Source organism: Cherax quadricarinatus, unplaced genomic scaffold (genome assembly GCF_038502225.1).
Source record: "Cherax quadricarinatus isolate ZL_2023a unplaced genomic scaffold, ASM3850222v1 Contig180, whole genome shotgun sequence".
Classification (NCBI taxonomy): Eukaryota; Metazoa; Arthropoda; class Malacostraca; order Decapoda; family Parastacidae; genus Cherax; species Cherax quadricarinatus.
This window is the reverse complement of record NW_027195206.1, coordinates 126,098-142,500: the sequence shown is the minus strand read 5'-3', so window position 1 is coordinate 142,500 and position 16,403 is coordinate 126,098.

The following is a 16,403-nucleotide window of genomic DNA, read 5'->3' as shown; positions in this document are numbered from 1 at the left end:
AGCAGTGTTGCAGCAACCACTGTCTACTACCTGACTCAGCAGTGTTGCAGCAACCACTATCTACTACCTGACTCAGCAGTGTTGCAGCAACCACTATCTACCACCTGACTCAGCAGTGTTGCAGCAACCACTATCTACCACCTGACTCAGCAGTGTTGCAGTAACCACTGTCTACTACCTGACTCAGCAGTGTTGCAGCAACCACTGTCTACTACCTGACTCAGCAGTGTTGCAGCAACCACTATCTACTACCTGACTCAGCAGTGTTGGAGCAACCACTGTCTACTACCTGACTCAGCAGTGTTGCAGCAACCACTGTCTACTACCTGACTCAGCAGTGTTGCAGCAACCACTATCTACTACCTGACTCAGCAGTGTTGGAGCAACCACTGTCTACTACCTGACTCAGCAGTGTTGCAGCAACCACTGTCTACTACCTGACTCAGCAGTGTTGCAGCAACCACTATCTACTACCTGACTCAGCAGTGTTGGAGCAACCACTGTCTACTACCTGACTCAGCAGTGTTGCAGCAACCACTATCTACTACCTGACTCAGCAGTGTTGCAGCAACCACTGTCTACTACCTGACTCAGCAGTGTTGCAGTAACCACTGTCTACTACCTGACTCAACAGTGTTGCAGCAACCACTGTCTACTACCTGACTCAACAGTGTTGCAGCAACCACTATCTACTACCTGACTCAGCAGTGTTGCGGCAACCACTATATAACACCTGACTCAGCAGTGTTGCACCAACCACTATCTACTACCTGTCTCAGCAGTGTTGCAGCAACCACTATATACCACCTGACTCAGCAGTGTTGCAGCAACCACTATTTAACACCTGACTCAGCAGTGTTGCAGCAACCACTGTCTACCACCTGACTTAGCAGTGTTGCAGCAACCACTATATAACACCTGACTCAGCAGTGTTGCAGCAACCACTATATAACACCTGACTCAGCAGTGTTGCAGCAACCACTGTCTATTACCTGACTCAGCAGTGTTGCAGCAACCACTATCTACTACCTGACTCAGCAGTGTTGGAGCAACCACTGTCTACTACCTGACTCAGCAGTGTTGCAGCAACCACTATCTACTACCTGACTCAGCAGTGTTGCAGCAACCACTGTCTACTACCTGACTCAGCAGTGTTGCAGCAACCACTGTCTACTACCTGACTCAACAGTGTTGCAGCAACCACTGTCTACTACCTGACTCAACAGTGTTGCAGCAACCACTGTCTACTACCTGACTCAGCAGTGTTGCGCCAACCACTATATAACACCTGACTCAACAGTGTTGCAGCAACCACTATATAACACCTGACTCAGCAGTGTTGCAACAACCACTATCTACTACCTGACTCAGCAGTGTTGCAGCAACCACTATATACCACCTGACTCAGCAGTGTTCCAGCAACCACTATATAACACCTGACTCAGCAGTGTTGCAGCAACCACTGTCTACTACCTGACTCAACAGTGTTGCAGCAACCACTGTCTACTACCTGACTCAGCAGTGTCGCGGCAACCACTATATAACACCTGACTCAACAGTGTTGCAGCAACCACTATATACCACCTGACTCAGCAGTGTTGCAGCAACCACTATATAACACCTGACTCAGCAGTGTTGCAGCAACCACTATATAACACCTGACTCAGCAGTGTTGCAGCAACCACTATCTACTACCTGACTCAGCAGTGTTGCAGCAACCACTATATACCACCTGACTCAGCAGTGTTGCAGCAACCACTATATAACACCTGACTCAGCAGTGTTGCAGCAACCACTATCTACTACCTGACTCAGCAGTGTTGCGGCAACCACTATATAACACCTGACTCAACAGTGTTGCAGCAACCACTATATACCACCTGACTCAGCAGTGTTGCAGCAACCACTATATAACACCTGACTCAGCAGTGTTGCAGCAACCACTATATAACACCTGACTCAGCAGTGTTGCAGCAACCGCTATATAACACCTGACTCAGCAGTGTTGCAGCAACCACTATCTACTACCTGACTCAGCAGTGTTGCAGCAACCACTGTCTACTACCTGACTCAGCAGTGTTGCAGCAACCACTATCTACTACCTGACTCAGCAGTGTTGGAGCAACCACTGTCTACTACCTGACTCAGCAGTGTTGCAGCAACCACTATCTACTACCTGACTCAGCAGTGTTGCAGCAACCACTGTCTACTACCTGACTCAGCAGTGTTGCAGCAACCACTGTCTACTACCTGACTCAACAGTGTTGCAGCAACCACTGTCTACTACCTGACTCAACAGTGTTGCAGCAACCACTGTCTACTACCTGACTCAGCAGTGTTGCGGCAACCACTATATAACACCTGACTCAACAGTGTTGCAGCAACCACTATATAACACCTGACTCAGCAGTGTTGCAGCAACCACTATCTACTACCTGACTCAGCAGTGTTGCAGCAACCACTATATAACACCTGACTCAGCAGTGTTGCAGCAACCACTATATAACACCTGACTCAGCAGTGTTGCAGCAACCACTGTCTACTACCTGACTCAGCAGTGTTGCAGCAACCACTATCTACTACCTGACTCAGCAGTGTTGCAGCAACCACTATATAACACCTGACTCAGCAGCGTTGCAGCAACCACTGTCTACTACCTGACTCAGCAGTGTTGCAGCAACCACTATCTACTACCTGACTCAGCAGTGTTTCAGCAACCACTGTCTACTACCTGACTCAGCAGTGTTGCAGCAACCACTGTCTACTACCTGACTCAACAGTGTTGCAGCAACCACTGTCTACTACCTGACTCAACAGTGTTGCAGCAACCACTGTCTACTACCTGACTCAGCAGTGTTGCGCCAACCACTATATAACACCTGACTCAACAGTGTTGCAGCAACCACTATATAACACCTGACTCAGCAGTGTTGCAGCAACCACTATCTACTACCTGACTCAGCAGTGTTGCAGCAACCACTATATACCACCTGACTCAGCAGTGTTGCAGCAACCACTATATAACACCTGACTCAGCAGTGTTGCAGCAACCACTGTCTACTACCTGACTCAGCAGTGTTGCAGCAACCACTGTCTACTACCTGACTCAACAGTGTTGCAGCAACCACTGTCTACTACCTGACTCAGCAGTGTCGCGGCAACCACTATATAACACCTGACTCAGCAGTGTTGCAGCAACCACTATCTACTACCTGAGTCAGCAGTGTTGCAGCAACCACTATATACCACCTGACTCAGCAGTGTTGCAGCAACCACTATATAACACCTGACTCAGCAGTGTTGCAGCAACCACTATCTACTACCTGACTCAGCAGTGTTGCAGCAACCACTATATACCACCTGACTCAGCAGTGTTGCAGCAACCACTATATAACACCTGACTCAGCAGTGTTGCAGCAACCACTATCTACTACCTGACTCAGCAGTGTTGCGGCAACCACTATATAACACCTGACTCAACAGTGTTGCAGCAACCACTATATACCACCTGACTCAGCAGTGTTGCAGCAACCACTATATAACACCTGACTCAGCAGTGTTGCAGCAACCACTATATAACACCTGACTCAGCAGTGTTGCAGCAACCGCTATATAACACCTGACTCAGCAGTGTTGCAGCAACCACTATCTACTACCTGACTCAGCAGTGTTGCAGCAACCACTGTCTACTACCTGACTCAGCAGTGTTGCAGCAACCACTGTCTACTACCTGACTCAGCAGTGTTGCAGCAACAACTGTCTACTACCTGACTCAGCAGTGTTGCAGCAACCACTGTCTACTACCTGACTCAGCAGTGTTGCAGCAACCACTATCTACTACCTGACTCAGCAGTGTTGCAGCAACCACTATCTACTACCTGACTCAGCAGTGTTGCAGCAACCACTGTCTACTACCTGACTCAGCAGTGTTGCAGCAACCACTATCTACTACCTGACTCAGCAGTGTTGCGGCAACCACTGTCTACTACCTGACTCAGCAGTGTTGCGGGAACCACTATATAACACCTGACTCAACAGTGTTGCAGCAACCACTATATAACACCTGACTCAGCAGTGTTGCAGCAACCACTATCTACTACCTGACTCAGCAGTGTTGCGGCAACCACTATCTACTACCTGACTCAGCAGTGTTGCAGCAACCACTATCTACTACCTGACTCAGCAGTGTTGCGGCAACCACTATATAACACCTGACTCAACAGTGTTGTAGCAACCACTATATAACACCTGACTCAGCAGTGTTGCAGCCACCACTATATAACACCTGACTCAGCAGTGTTGCAGCAACCACTATCTACTACCTGACTCAGCAGTGTTGCGGCAACCACTATCTACTACCTGACTCAGCAGTGTTGCAGCAACCACTATCTACTACCTGACTCAGCAGTGTTGCGGCAACCACTATATAACACCTGACTCAACAGTGTTGTAGCAACCACTATATAACACCTGACTCAGCAGTGTTGCAGCCACCACTATATAACACCTGACTCAGCAGTGTTGCAGCAACCACTATCTACTACCTGACTCAGCAGTGTTGCGGCAACCACTATACAACACCTGACTCAACAGTGTTGTAGCAACCACTATGTACTACCTGACTCAGCAGTGTTGCGGCAACCACTATATAACACCTGACTCAACAGTGTTGTAGCAACCACTATATAACACCTGACTCAGCAGTGTTGTAGCAACCACTATATAACACCTGACTCAACAGTGTTGTAGCAACCACTATATAACACCTGACTCAACAGTGTTGTAGCAACCACTATATAACACCTGACTCAGCAGTGTTGTAGCAACCACTATATAACACCTGACTCAACAGTGTTGTAGCAACCACTATATAACACCTGACTCAGCAGTGTTGTAGCAACCACTATATAACACCTGACTCAACAGTGTTGTAGCAACCACTATATAACACCTGACTCAACAGTGTTGTAGCAACCACTATATAACACCTGACTCAACAGTGTTGTAGCAACCACTATATAACACCTGACTCAACAGTGTTGTAGCAACCACTACACAGGACTACTCGGGAATGAGGAACTTCCTGAACGAGGTTCAGTGGGACAGAGAACTGGCATGGAAGCCAGTTAATGAGATGATGGAATATGTAGCAACAATGTGCAAGGAGGCTGAGGAGAGGTTTGTACCCAAGGGTAACAGGAATAATGAAAAAGCCAGGATGAGCCCATGGTTCACCCAAAGGTGCAGAAAGGCAAAAACCAAGTGTGCTAGGGAATGAAAGAAATATAGAAGGCAAAGGACCCAGGAGAATAAGGAGAGCAGTCGTAGAGCCAGAAACGAATATGCACAGATAAGAAGGGAGGCCCAACGACAATATGAAAACGACATAGCAGCGAAAGCCAAATCTGACCCGAAACTGTTATACAGCCACTTCAGTAGGAAAGCAACAGTCAAGGACCAGGTAATCAGGCTAAGGAAGGAAGGAGGAGAGCCAACAAGAAATGACCGTGAAGTATGTGAGGAACTCAACAAGAGATTCAAAGAAGTGTTCACAGGGGAGATAGAAGGGGCTCCAGAAAGACGGAGAGGTAGGGAACACCACCAAGTGCTGAACACAGTGCACACAACCGAGGAAGAAGTGAAGAAGCTTCTGAGTGAGCTAGATACCTCAAAGGCAATGGGGCCAGATAACATCTCCCCATCGGTCCTGAGAGAGGGAGCAGAGGCGCTATGTGTACCCCTAACAACAATATTCAATACATCTATCGAAACAGGGAGATTGCCTGAGGCATGGAAGACAGCAAATGTAGTCCCAATCTTTAAAAAAGGAGACAGACATGAAGCACTAATCTACAAACCAGCGTCACTGACATGTATAGTATGCAAAATCATGGGGAAGATTATCAGGAGAAGAGTGGTGGAACACCTAGAAAGGAATGATCTCATCAACAGCAGCCAACATGGTTTCAGGGACAGGAAATCCTGTGTCACAAACCTACTGGAGTTCTATGACATGGTGACAGCAGTAAGACAAGAGAGAGAGAGGTGGGTGGACTGCATATTCTTGGACTGCAAGAAGGCGTTTGACACAGTTCCACACAAGAGATTAGTGAAAAAACTGGAGGACCAAGCACGGATAACAGGGAAGGCACTACAATGGATCAGGGAATACTTGTCAGGAAGACAGCAGCGAGTCATGCTACGTGGCGAGGTGTCAGAGTGGGCACCTGTGACCAGCGGGGTCCCACAGGGGTCAGTCCTAGGACCAGTGCTGTTTCTGGTATTTGTGAACGACATGACGGAAGGAATAGACTCTGAGGTGTCCCTGTACGCAGATGACGTGAAGTTGATGAGAAGAATTCACTTGATCGAAGACCAGGCAGAACTACAAAGGGATCTGGACAGGCTGCAGACCTGGTCCAGCAATTGGCTCCTGGAATTCAATCCCACCAAGTGAAAAGTCATGAAGATTGGGGAAGGGCAAAGAAGACCGCAGACGGAGTACAGTCTAGGGGGCCAGGGACTACATACCTCCCTCAAGGAAAAAGATCTTGGGGTGAGTATAACACCAGGCACATCTCCTGAAGCGCACATCAACCAAATAACGGCTGCAGCATATGGGCGCCTAGCAAACCTCAGAGCAGCATTCCGACACCTTAATAAGGAATCGTTCAGGACCTTGTACACCGTGTACGTTAAGCCCATATTGGAGTATGCGGCACCAGTTTGGAACCCACACCTAGCCAAGCACGTAAAGAAACTAGAGAAAGTGCAAAGGTTTGCAACAAGACTAGTCCCAGAGCTAAGAGGTATGTCCGGACGACACTGGAGGACAGGAGAGATAGGACGACATGATAACGACATACAAAATACTGAGAGGAATTGACAAGGTGGACAAAGACAGGATGTTCCAGAGATTGGACACAGTAACAAGGGGACGGAGTTGGAAGTTGAAGACACAGATGAATCACAGGGATGTTAGGAAGTATTTCTTCAGCCACAGAGTAGTCAGTAAGTGGAATAGTTTGGGAAGCGATGTAGTGGAGGCAGGATCCATATATAGCTTTAAGCAGAGGTATGAGAAAGCTCACGGTTCATGGAGAGTGACCTAGTAGCGACTAGTGAAGAGGAGGGGCCAGGAGCTCGGACTCGACCCCTGCAACCTCAGCTAGGTGAGTACAACTAGGTGAGTACACAGAGGGTGAGTATAACACCGAACACATCTCCTAAGGCGCACATCAATCAGATAACTGCTGAGGCATACGGGCGACTAACAAACCTAAGAACAGCATTCCGACATCTCAGTAAGAGTCGTTCAGGACCGTGTACACCGTGTACATCAGGCCCATATTGGAGTATGCAGTACAAGTATAGAACCTGTACTTGACCAAACTCGTCAGGAAATAAGAGAAAGTGCAAAGGTTTGCAACGAGACTAGTCCCCGGAGTTAAGCTGTATGTCCTACGAGGAGAGGTCAAGGGAAATCGACGTGACGACACTGGAGGACAGGAGGGACAGGGAGGGGGAGGGACATTATATCGACAAATAAAATCCTCTATGGAATCGACAAGGTGGACAGAGGCAGGATGTTCCAGCTAAAGACTCAAATGAGCCACAGGGATGTTAAGAAATATTTTTTCAGCCACAGAGTTGTCAGGAATTGAAACAATCTGGAGAGTGACGTAGTGGAGGCAGAAGAGGAAGAAGAGATACGATAAAGCTCATGGAGCAGGAAGGGAATGGACCCAGTAACGACTAGTGAAGAGACGGGACCAGGAGCTGTAACTCGACCCCTGCAACCACAAATAGGTGAGTACAAATAGATGAGTACACACACACACACACACACACACACACACACACACACACACACTACTAATACTGCTACTACTACAATGTTTATCATGGGCCAGTTAGGGTTCTTCAGTTCTAATAATTTTTAATATATATTGACTCTGTATCACTATATTGTTTGTAACAAACTTACGAAACTCTGCAGAGCGAAACGTTGCACAATAAAATTACACGTTAACTGAACGTGTAATTTTATCTAACAAGGAACTGTTATGCAGGTGCTGGACATAACATAAACTGAGAGTGAAAACTCGTCTATGGTGTCAACCTGCCATTCAGTAGTTAATCATCAGGATTGTCTTTAAATATTATTCAAATCGTCTTTTGGAAGCTTTAGAAATGGGTTCTACAAGTGGATCAGTGTGACGGGCTGGATCAGTGTGACGGGCTGGATCAGTGTGATGGGCTGAATCAGTGTGATGGGTTGAATCTTCCGTGATTTTATGTTTCTCGTCCTATCAAATATTTTACCGTGGCAATAATTATATTCTACTGTCTGCCAACCATTAATTCACTGCAACACTGCCTCATACTGTGTCAACCGAAGCAACACTCACTGCAACACTCCTCATACTATGTCAAGGGAAGCAACACTCACCGCAACACTGTCATACTGTGGAAGAACAAGATAATGAGCAACACATAGGTATCTTTATTGTTGAAATGTATCGCAGCAAATTTCTTCAGTCGAATACTGCGGAGATTATTATACTGGAGACAGTGGAATTAGTGGAGATTGTGAGGTGTTTGGTCCCTCAAATTTGATAGTTGTTCAGTCCCTCGGCCTCGTTGGAAATTGTTCATTCTCTCAGCATTGACACTACCACTACGCGAAGGCCACAAAATATTAGGTGTCCAGTGAGAACACTAGAGATGTCTCCTCTAATGCTGGGTTCATTCGGGGAGTGGTATGCTCAAAGACTTATTTCATTCTCCTGCTGTGGCTTCCAGCAGGAGAATGTCGGGAGACTTCCTTAACTACTCGGATTTGAATCTCGATCAGTTGGTATGTTCTTTGCTTATAACCACTTGTTTCTGTGGAGACAATGATTTGTGTACTGGTCATAAGAGTGAAATTCAAATGGGTGGATCTCCCTTTTGAATTCCAATTTTCCATTACACCAAATTCTCAACCTCTCATCTGCAAGTGCCAGCAGAAATCGCGATTCGTCAGACCAGGAAAAGATTTTCAAATCTTCACCTGTTCATTTATGATGAGTTTGTGCCTACTGTAGCCTCAGTTTGTGCCCACTGTAGCCTCAGTTTGTGCCCACTGTAGCCTCAGTTTTCGGTTCTTCACTGACAGAAGTGGAACCCGGTGTGGTCTTCTGCTGTCACCCATCCATTTCAAGCTTCAATGTATTTTGCATTCAAAGATGCTCTTCTGGCCACCACTAGTGTAACACTTTTTTTTTTTAATTACTATCGTCTTTCTGTCAGCCTGAACTAGTCTGGCCATTCTCTGACCTCTCTTAATAACAAGGCATTTTGGTGCACAGAACTGTCGCTCCCTGGATAGTTTGTATTTTTCTCTACATATTTTATGTGAAAATCCACCGTCGGGCACCAACAGTCATTCCACCGTCAAAGTCTCTTATTTGTCAAAGTGTCTTATTTATCTAATGACACTTGTCTGACACAACATCACCATGAACACTTCCAAAAGTGAATATCATCTTCCACATGTGAGCCCCACCTACATGTGACTACGTCTTCAACTGCTGCATTTCTCCGCTTCTTTCACTGACTTAAGTATAAAAGTCTCCTTCCTGGCGCCTCTGTATTAGTTTGATAAAGTCTGCTATATTAGAGAAACGTCTCAAAAATGCTCAGGTGTTGCACATGCATCTATGTACCCTATATATCGCTTTGGAAATAAGAGATAATCAGTCTGATCCAATGAAAAGCAGAGTAGATAAAATTCATCTCATCAGAGGCCATCATCAGCATGGAGACACATCATCAGAGGCCATCATCAGCATGGAGACACACCATCAGAGGTCATCATCAGCATGGAGACACATCATCAGAGGCCATCATCAGCATGGAGACACATCATCAGAGGCCATCATCAGCATGGAGACACATCATCAGAGGCCATCATCAGCATGGAGACACATCATCAGAGGCCATCATCAGCATGGAGACACATCATCAGAGGTCATCATCAGCATGGAGACACATCATCAGAGGCCATCATCAGCATGGAGACACATCATCAGAGGCCATCATCAGCATGGAGACACATCATCAGAGACCATCATCAGCATGGAGACACATCACTGGGATGAACCTAGAGTGTAAACAACCGTCAAGTGAAATTATGACAGCAATATGACTTAAAACCACCAGGAAATGGGGTAACTGAGAGGGGAGGAAGAGTGGAAAGGTACGAGTAAGAGGGGAAAGGTAGATATGAGTTGGCATAAAGGGGGGAGTAAGAGAGGGGAGGAAAGGGGAGGTCTCCTCTCATCATTGCTGCGTCCTCTCTATAACTAATTACGCATTTTTTGTCTTTTTACCTCTCTTCACTTCATTTATTTAGCCTTCCTTCCCTCACCAACCTTCTTCCTTTTCCTAGGCCCCCTTCTCACATTTCATTATCCAATCCCGTTATCTCTATTTTTTTTACACAGGGTTTGACAAGGTTAGGTTAAGTATCCCTAGCTTTATTGATAAGCTATTTACAGGTTAAGGATTCCTAACTTTACTGACAAGCTAAGAGCTGTTACCTACATCAGCTCATTTGAAAGCATTTTTATTGTTATAAAACATGCAAGTAGGGAACAGGATGAAGTTGGAGCCATCTGTGGGCCAGCATTTTTATTTGATCAACTGATTTTATCTCTTTGACATCATAATGCTGTACGAATGTGTTCCAGACTCTAGTCATCCTGGGCATAAATGATCTCAGATGAAGTGATGTTCTGGAGAAGGGAACAGCCAGAGTGAAGTTGCTGTTTTCTGCCCGTCTTGTGGTATAGAAGCTTGCTTCACGCTGTCCTCGAAGTGGATCCAAGTGTGGTACTTTGACATTATTGGCCTTGTACATACCAGTAAGGCCACCCACATCTCTCTCTCTCTCTCTCTCTCTCTCTCTTTTTTTTTTTTTTTTTTTTTTTTTTTTTTTTTTTTTTTTTTTACACAGGGTTTGACAGGTTAAGGATCTCTAGCTTTATTGACAGCTATTTACAGGTTAAGGATTCCTAACTTTATTGGCAAGCTAAGCGCTGTTACCTACATCAGCTCATTTGAAAGCATTTTCATTGTTATGAGACATACAAGTAGGAAACAGGATGAAGTTGGAGCCATCTGTGGGCCAGCATTTTCATTTGATCATCTGACTTTATCTCGTTGACATCATTATGCTGTACGAATGTGTTCCATACTCGAGTCATCCTGGGTATGTATGATCGCAGATGGAGTGATGTTCTGGAGAAGGGTACAGCCAGAGTGAAGTTGCTGCTTTCTGCCCGTCTTGTGGCATAAAAGCTTGTTTCACGCTGTCCTCGAAGTGGATCCAAGTGTGGTATTTTGACAATATTGGCCTTGTACATAACAGTAAGGCCACCCACATCCCTCCTATGTTGAAGGCTCTGCTGAAATGGCAGATCTATCCAGGATGGGTCCAGGCGAGAGATGAGACGTCTTGCTCTGTTCTCTACTCTGTCAAGCAGTCGCAGATGAGAGGGGGGGCAGGCAAACCAAGAAGGTGGAGCATACTCAAGGTGCGAGCGTACTTGTGCCTCGTACAGGATCTTGCAACCCCTACTGTCAAGCAGATGGGAGATACGGCGAAGTGCTGTAAGCTTCCTGGCTGCCTTGTTTGCAAGATTTACAACATGGTTCTTCATGGTTAGTTTGGAGTCAAATTTCACCCCAAGGATATCAACTTCTTCTCCAGGTGCCAACATCCCCCCATTCATCCTTACTACGGCACCAGCATTACCATCATGGTGCCTAGAGACGATCATCATGTGCGTTTTCTCAGGTGCAAATGTTACTTGCCATCTATTTCCCTAAGCTGATATAGCTCTCAGCTGGTGATTGATGTAGCTTAGAGCAGCTGGCATTTCTTCTCTTGGATAAGTGAATGTCAGTGTACAGTCGTCTGCATATGCATGTGATTCTGGGATGAGATGAAGAAGGTCGTTGAAGTAGACATTCCATAACAATGGGCCCAGCACGCTTCCTTGTGGAACACTTACCCCAATAGGATGTCTTGCTGATTCCGTTCCATTGAGAACTAAACTTAGAGATCTACCATGAAGGTAATCACTGAGGAGACATAGCGTAGAGCCTGCAATTCCCAGTGCTTGAAGTTTTGCTAAGAGGCCCTGGTGCACACCCGGTCGAAAGCGCCAGCAATGTCCAGTGCTACCACAGAGCTGACTTTGGATTCATCCAGTGACTGGTGCCACTTAGTGGAGAGGTTTAACAACAGATCAGCAGCAGAGTAACCTTTCCTGAAGCCGTATTGACGATCACAAAGTAGTGAGTGGTAGTCAAAAAACTCTGTCATTTGTCTTGAGATTATTGTCTCAAGGATCTTACCAGTGATTGACAGGAGTGACACTGGTCTGTAGTTGCTGATTTCTGCTCTGCTCTTCTTTTTGTGAACAGGGACTACATTTGCCTCTTTCCATAGAGAGGGCCATTTACACTGTACTAGGCAGTGCTGAAAGATGCGAGTTAGAGGTGCTGCTAGCTGGTCTGCACATCTCAACAATCTTGGGCTCAACTTGTCTGGGCCCACAGCCTTTTCTTGGTCAAGCGATTTAAGTAGGAAATGCACCTCGTCCTGCCTTATTGTCACCACTTGGCAGCTAGCCAAGGAGGGTCCCTTGCTGGATCAGGAACTTGCATTTTGGTAGCAAAGTGTTCAGCAAAGAGGTCTGCCTTCTCTTGACTACTAGTAGAGGTGGTCCCATCCTGTCGATTTAGAGGTGGAATAAGTTCATCAGGCAGATAACCTTGTCTGTCCTTGACCAGGGACCACCAGGTTTTGGAGCCTACCCTACCTGATGCTAACTTTCTTTTAGTGCCCACCTCCCATTTAGCAATGGCCCACTTTTGAACATCACCCATATGCCTACAGGCTTGCACGTGCAAGTTCCTGTTATAGGTGGTAGGATGTCTCTTATACCTTCGCCATGCTTTGTACTTAGCAGTAGCAGCCTCTCTACAACGAAAGCCAAACCAAGGCTGATCTGTAGGCTTCGTCACATATTGCCGGTGAGGAATGTGTTCTTGTTGTAGATTAAGGATGTGTCCAGTGAAGGCTTTCACTTGGTTGTCAACATCCCCTTGGAGAAGAGCATTCCAGTCGGTGGTGGCGAGCTCAGAGCAAAGGGCTGGCCAATTACCTCTTTCCCATAGCCAGGTTGTGCGTGTGGACTCCTCACCACGTTCTGTTGGGATCTTAAGTGTCGTAAAAACAGCCTTGTGGTCAGAGGATCCAACGTAGCCGAGGGGTTGACAAGTGACTATGCCTTCTGCCAGATCACTCACTACTGGGTCAAGGGAGGAGCCAGAGATATGAGTAGGGAAATCAACAAAGTTTCTCATGTCAAACACTGCAAGAAGGTCATCAAAGTCCCTCTGTATAAGGTGTTGGTTGAGGTCACCAACAATTATAATATGTTGACAGTTGTGTTGTAGCAGAAGGGAGTCAATATTTTCCATTAGGAAGTTGATAGGGTCTGCATGTTGCCACTGAGGTCTGTACATTGCACATGCTAGTACAGAGGTACTAGTGTTTATACAGAGCTTGAAGAACATCATTTCAAGATGTGTAGGGGTGGCAACATCAATGTGCTGGGCATGAACACTTTTAGAGAAGCACACAGCAACACCTCCTCCTTGCCCTTGCCTGTCTCTTCTCATCCATGAAGTGTAGCCAGCAATTCTTGCAAAATTTTCTGGAGTCCTGTCATCCAAAAATGTTTCAACAACAGCTATCATGTCGGGACGTCGAGTGTTCACAAAACTATGTGTGAGCTCTCCAACATTAGTAATGAAACCTCTAATGTTGGCGGACAGGATGCTGATAGACTGGCTCCTCATGATGAAGTGGTCAGCTTGAGGTGGTGGGTGTGTAGGGCATGTAAGGTGCCTGCCCTTGAGAGAGGTAGGGTACTGAGGCAGCTGCAGGGATGTAGGTCTGTGGTCTTGTATAAGGCACGTGTGAGTGTGTTTCTCTCTCTCTCTCTCTCTCTCTCTCTCTCTCTCTCTCTCTCTCTCTCTCTCTCTCTCTCTCTCTCTCTCTCTCTCTCTCTCTCTCTCTCTCTCTCTCTCTCTCTCTCTCTCTCTCTCTCTCTCTCTCTCTCTCTCTTTCTCTTTCTCTCTCTTTCTCTCTCTCTCTCTCGCATCATCCTTCACTTTCCTTTCATCACCATTTCTCTCCCTTTCTCCCCATCACCAGTGCTTCCCGTCTCCTGCCCCCTCAAAGATGCACCTGTGTGTTTGTTAGCCAAACTTAGTTCTAACTGGAAAACTTGCTGAGGGAGATAGAGTGAGGGAAAGAGAGAGAGTATGAGGGGAGAGTGGAAGAGGAGTGTGTGTGTGTAAGGGAGTAAGGTAGTGTGTGAGAATGTATGTGAGGGAGTGTGTAAGAAAATATGTGAAGGTGTGAGAAAGTATGCGAGGGAGGAGTATGTGAGAAAGGCGACGGGAAGTGCTGGAAAATAAGGGGAAGGGAGAATGTCAGAGTGCGAAGATGAAAAAGAGGAAGAGGAGAGAGGTAGATGTGGAAGGAAGATGACCATCTTGTAGACAGTAAAATGAGAAACACGTCAAATCGGAAGATGGAACAGGTGTATAATTCCTCTCATTGCTTGCTTTAATATGTGTATTATTGCTCTCATTGCCTACTATAATATGGTGTATAATCCCTCTCATTGCCTACTATAATATGTGTATAATACCTCTCATTGCCTACTACAATATGGTGTATAATTCCTCTCATTGCCTACTATAATATGGTGTATAATTCCTCTCATTGCCTACTATAATATGTGTACAATTCCTCTCATTGCCTACTATAATATGGTGTATAATTCCTCTCATTGCCTATTATAATATGGTGTATCATCCCTCTCATTGCCTACTATAATATGGTGTATAATTCCTCTCATTGCCTACTATAATATGGTGTATAAATCCTCTCATTGCCTACTATAATATGGTGTATAATTCCTCTCATTGCCTACTATAATATGGTGTATAATTTCTCTCATTGCCTACTATAATATGGTGTATAATTCCTCTCATTGCCTACTATAATATGGTGTATAATTCCTCTCATTGCCTACTGTAACATGGTGTATAATTCCTCTCATTGCCTACTATAATATGGTGTATAATTCCTCTCATTGCCTACTGTAACATGGTGTATAATTCCTCTCATTGCCTACTATAATATGGTGTATAATTCATCTCATTGCCTACTATAATATGGTGTACAATTCCTCTCATTGCCTACTATAATATGGTGTATAATTCCTCTCATTGCCTACTATAATATGGTGTATAATTCCTCTCATTGCCTATTATAATATGGTGTATAATTCCTCTCATTGCCTACTATTATATGGTGTATAATTCCTCTCATTGCCTACTATAATATGGTGTACAATTCCTCTCATTGCCTACTGTAATATGGTGTACAATTCCTCTCATTGCCTACTATAATATGGTGTATAATTTCTCTCATTGCCTACTGTAATATGGTGTACAATTCCTCTCATTGCCTATTATAATATGGTGTATAATTCCTCTCATTGCCTATTATAATATGGTGTATAATTCCTCTCATTGCCTACTATAATATGGTGTTATACTGAAGAATATAATTGCTATATAAAAGGACACAGATGCAGCTAATGTAATAATAATAGAGCTATCTACAACATATTAGGTAAAAGGACACATCAGTTGCATCTGTGTTCTTTTACCTAATACTTTGTAGATAATTTCTATTAATTTCTAAGAATATAATTACAGAGACAAAGGGATTAAAATTACTTCATTACCAAAGTCAAAGGCCAAACTACCTGCATTTCGGTAGGTTAATTTACCAAAAAGATATTTTACAGTAGTTTCTGGCACTATGTCTGGTTGTTTTGAACTGTATCAGAGGCTGAATGTGACACTCAAGCTCCTCTTCATAAATGAGAAGATGCTAAAAATATTCAGAAATAATACTGTAGCTACGACAGTTTCAGAAATTTCCTTTCAGCATTGAAGGTTATAATGACTGTTATAGTGAAAGTTATAGTGACTGTTATAGTGAAAGTTATAATGACTGTTATAGTGAAAGTTATAATGACTGTTATAGTGAAAGTTATAATGACTGTTATAGTGAAAGTTATAGTGACTGTTATAGTGAGTTATAGTGACTGTTATAGTGAAAGTTATAATGACTGTTATAGTGAAAGTTATAATGACTGTTATAGTGAAAGTTATAGTGACTGTTATAGTGACTGTTATGGTGAAAGTTATAATGACTGTTATAGTGACTGGAGTCTCTTTGGTTACAGTAACTATCA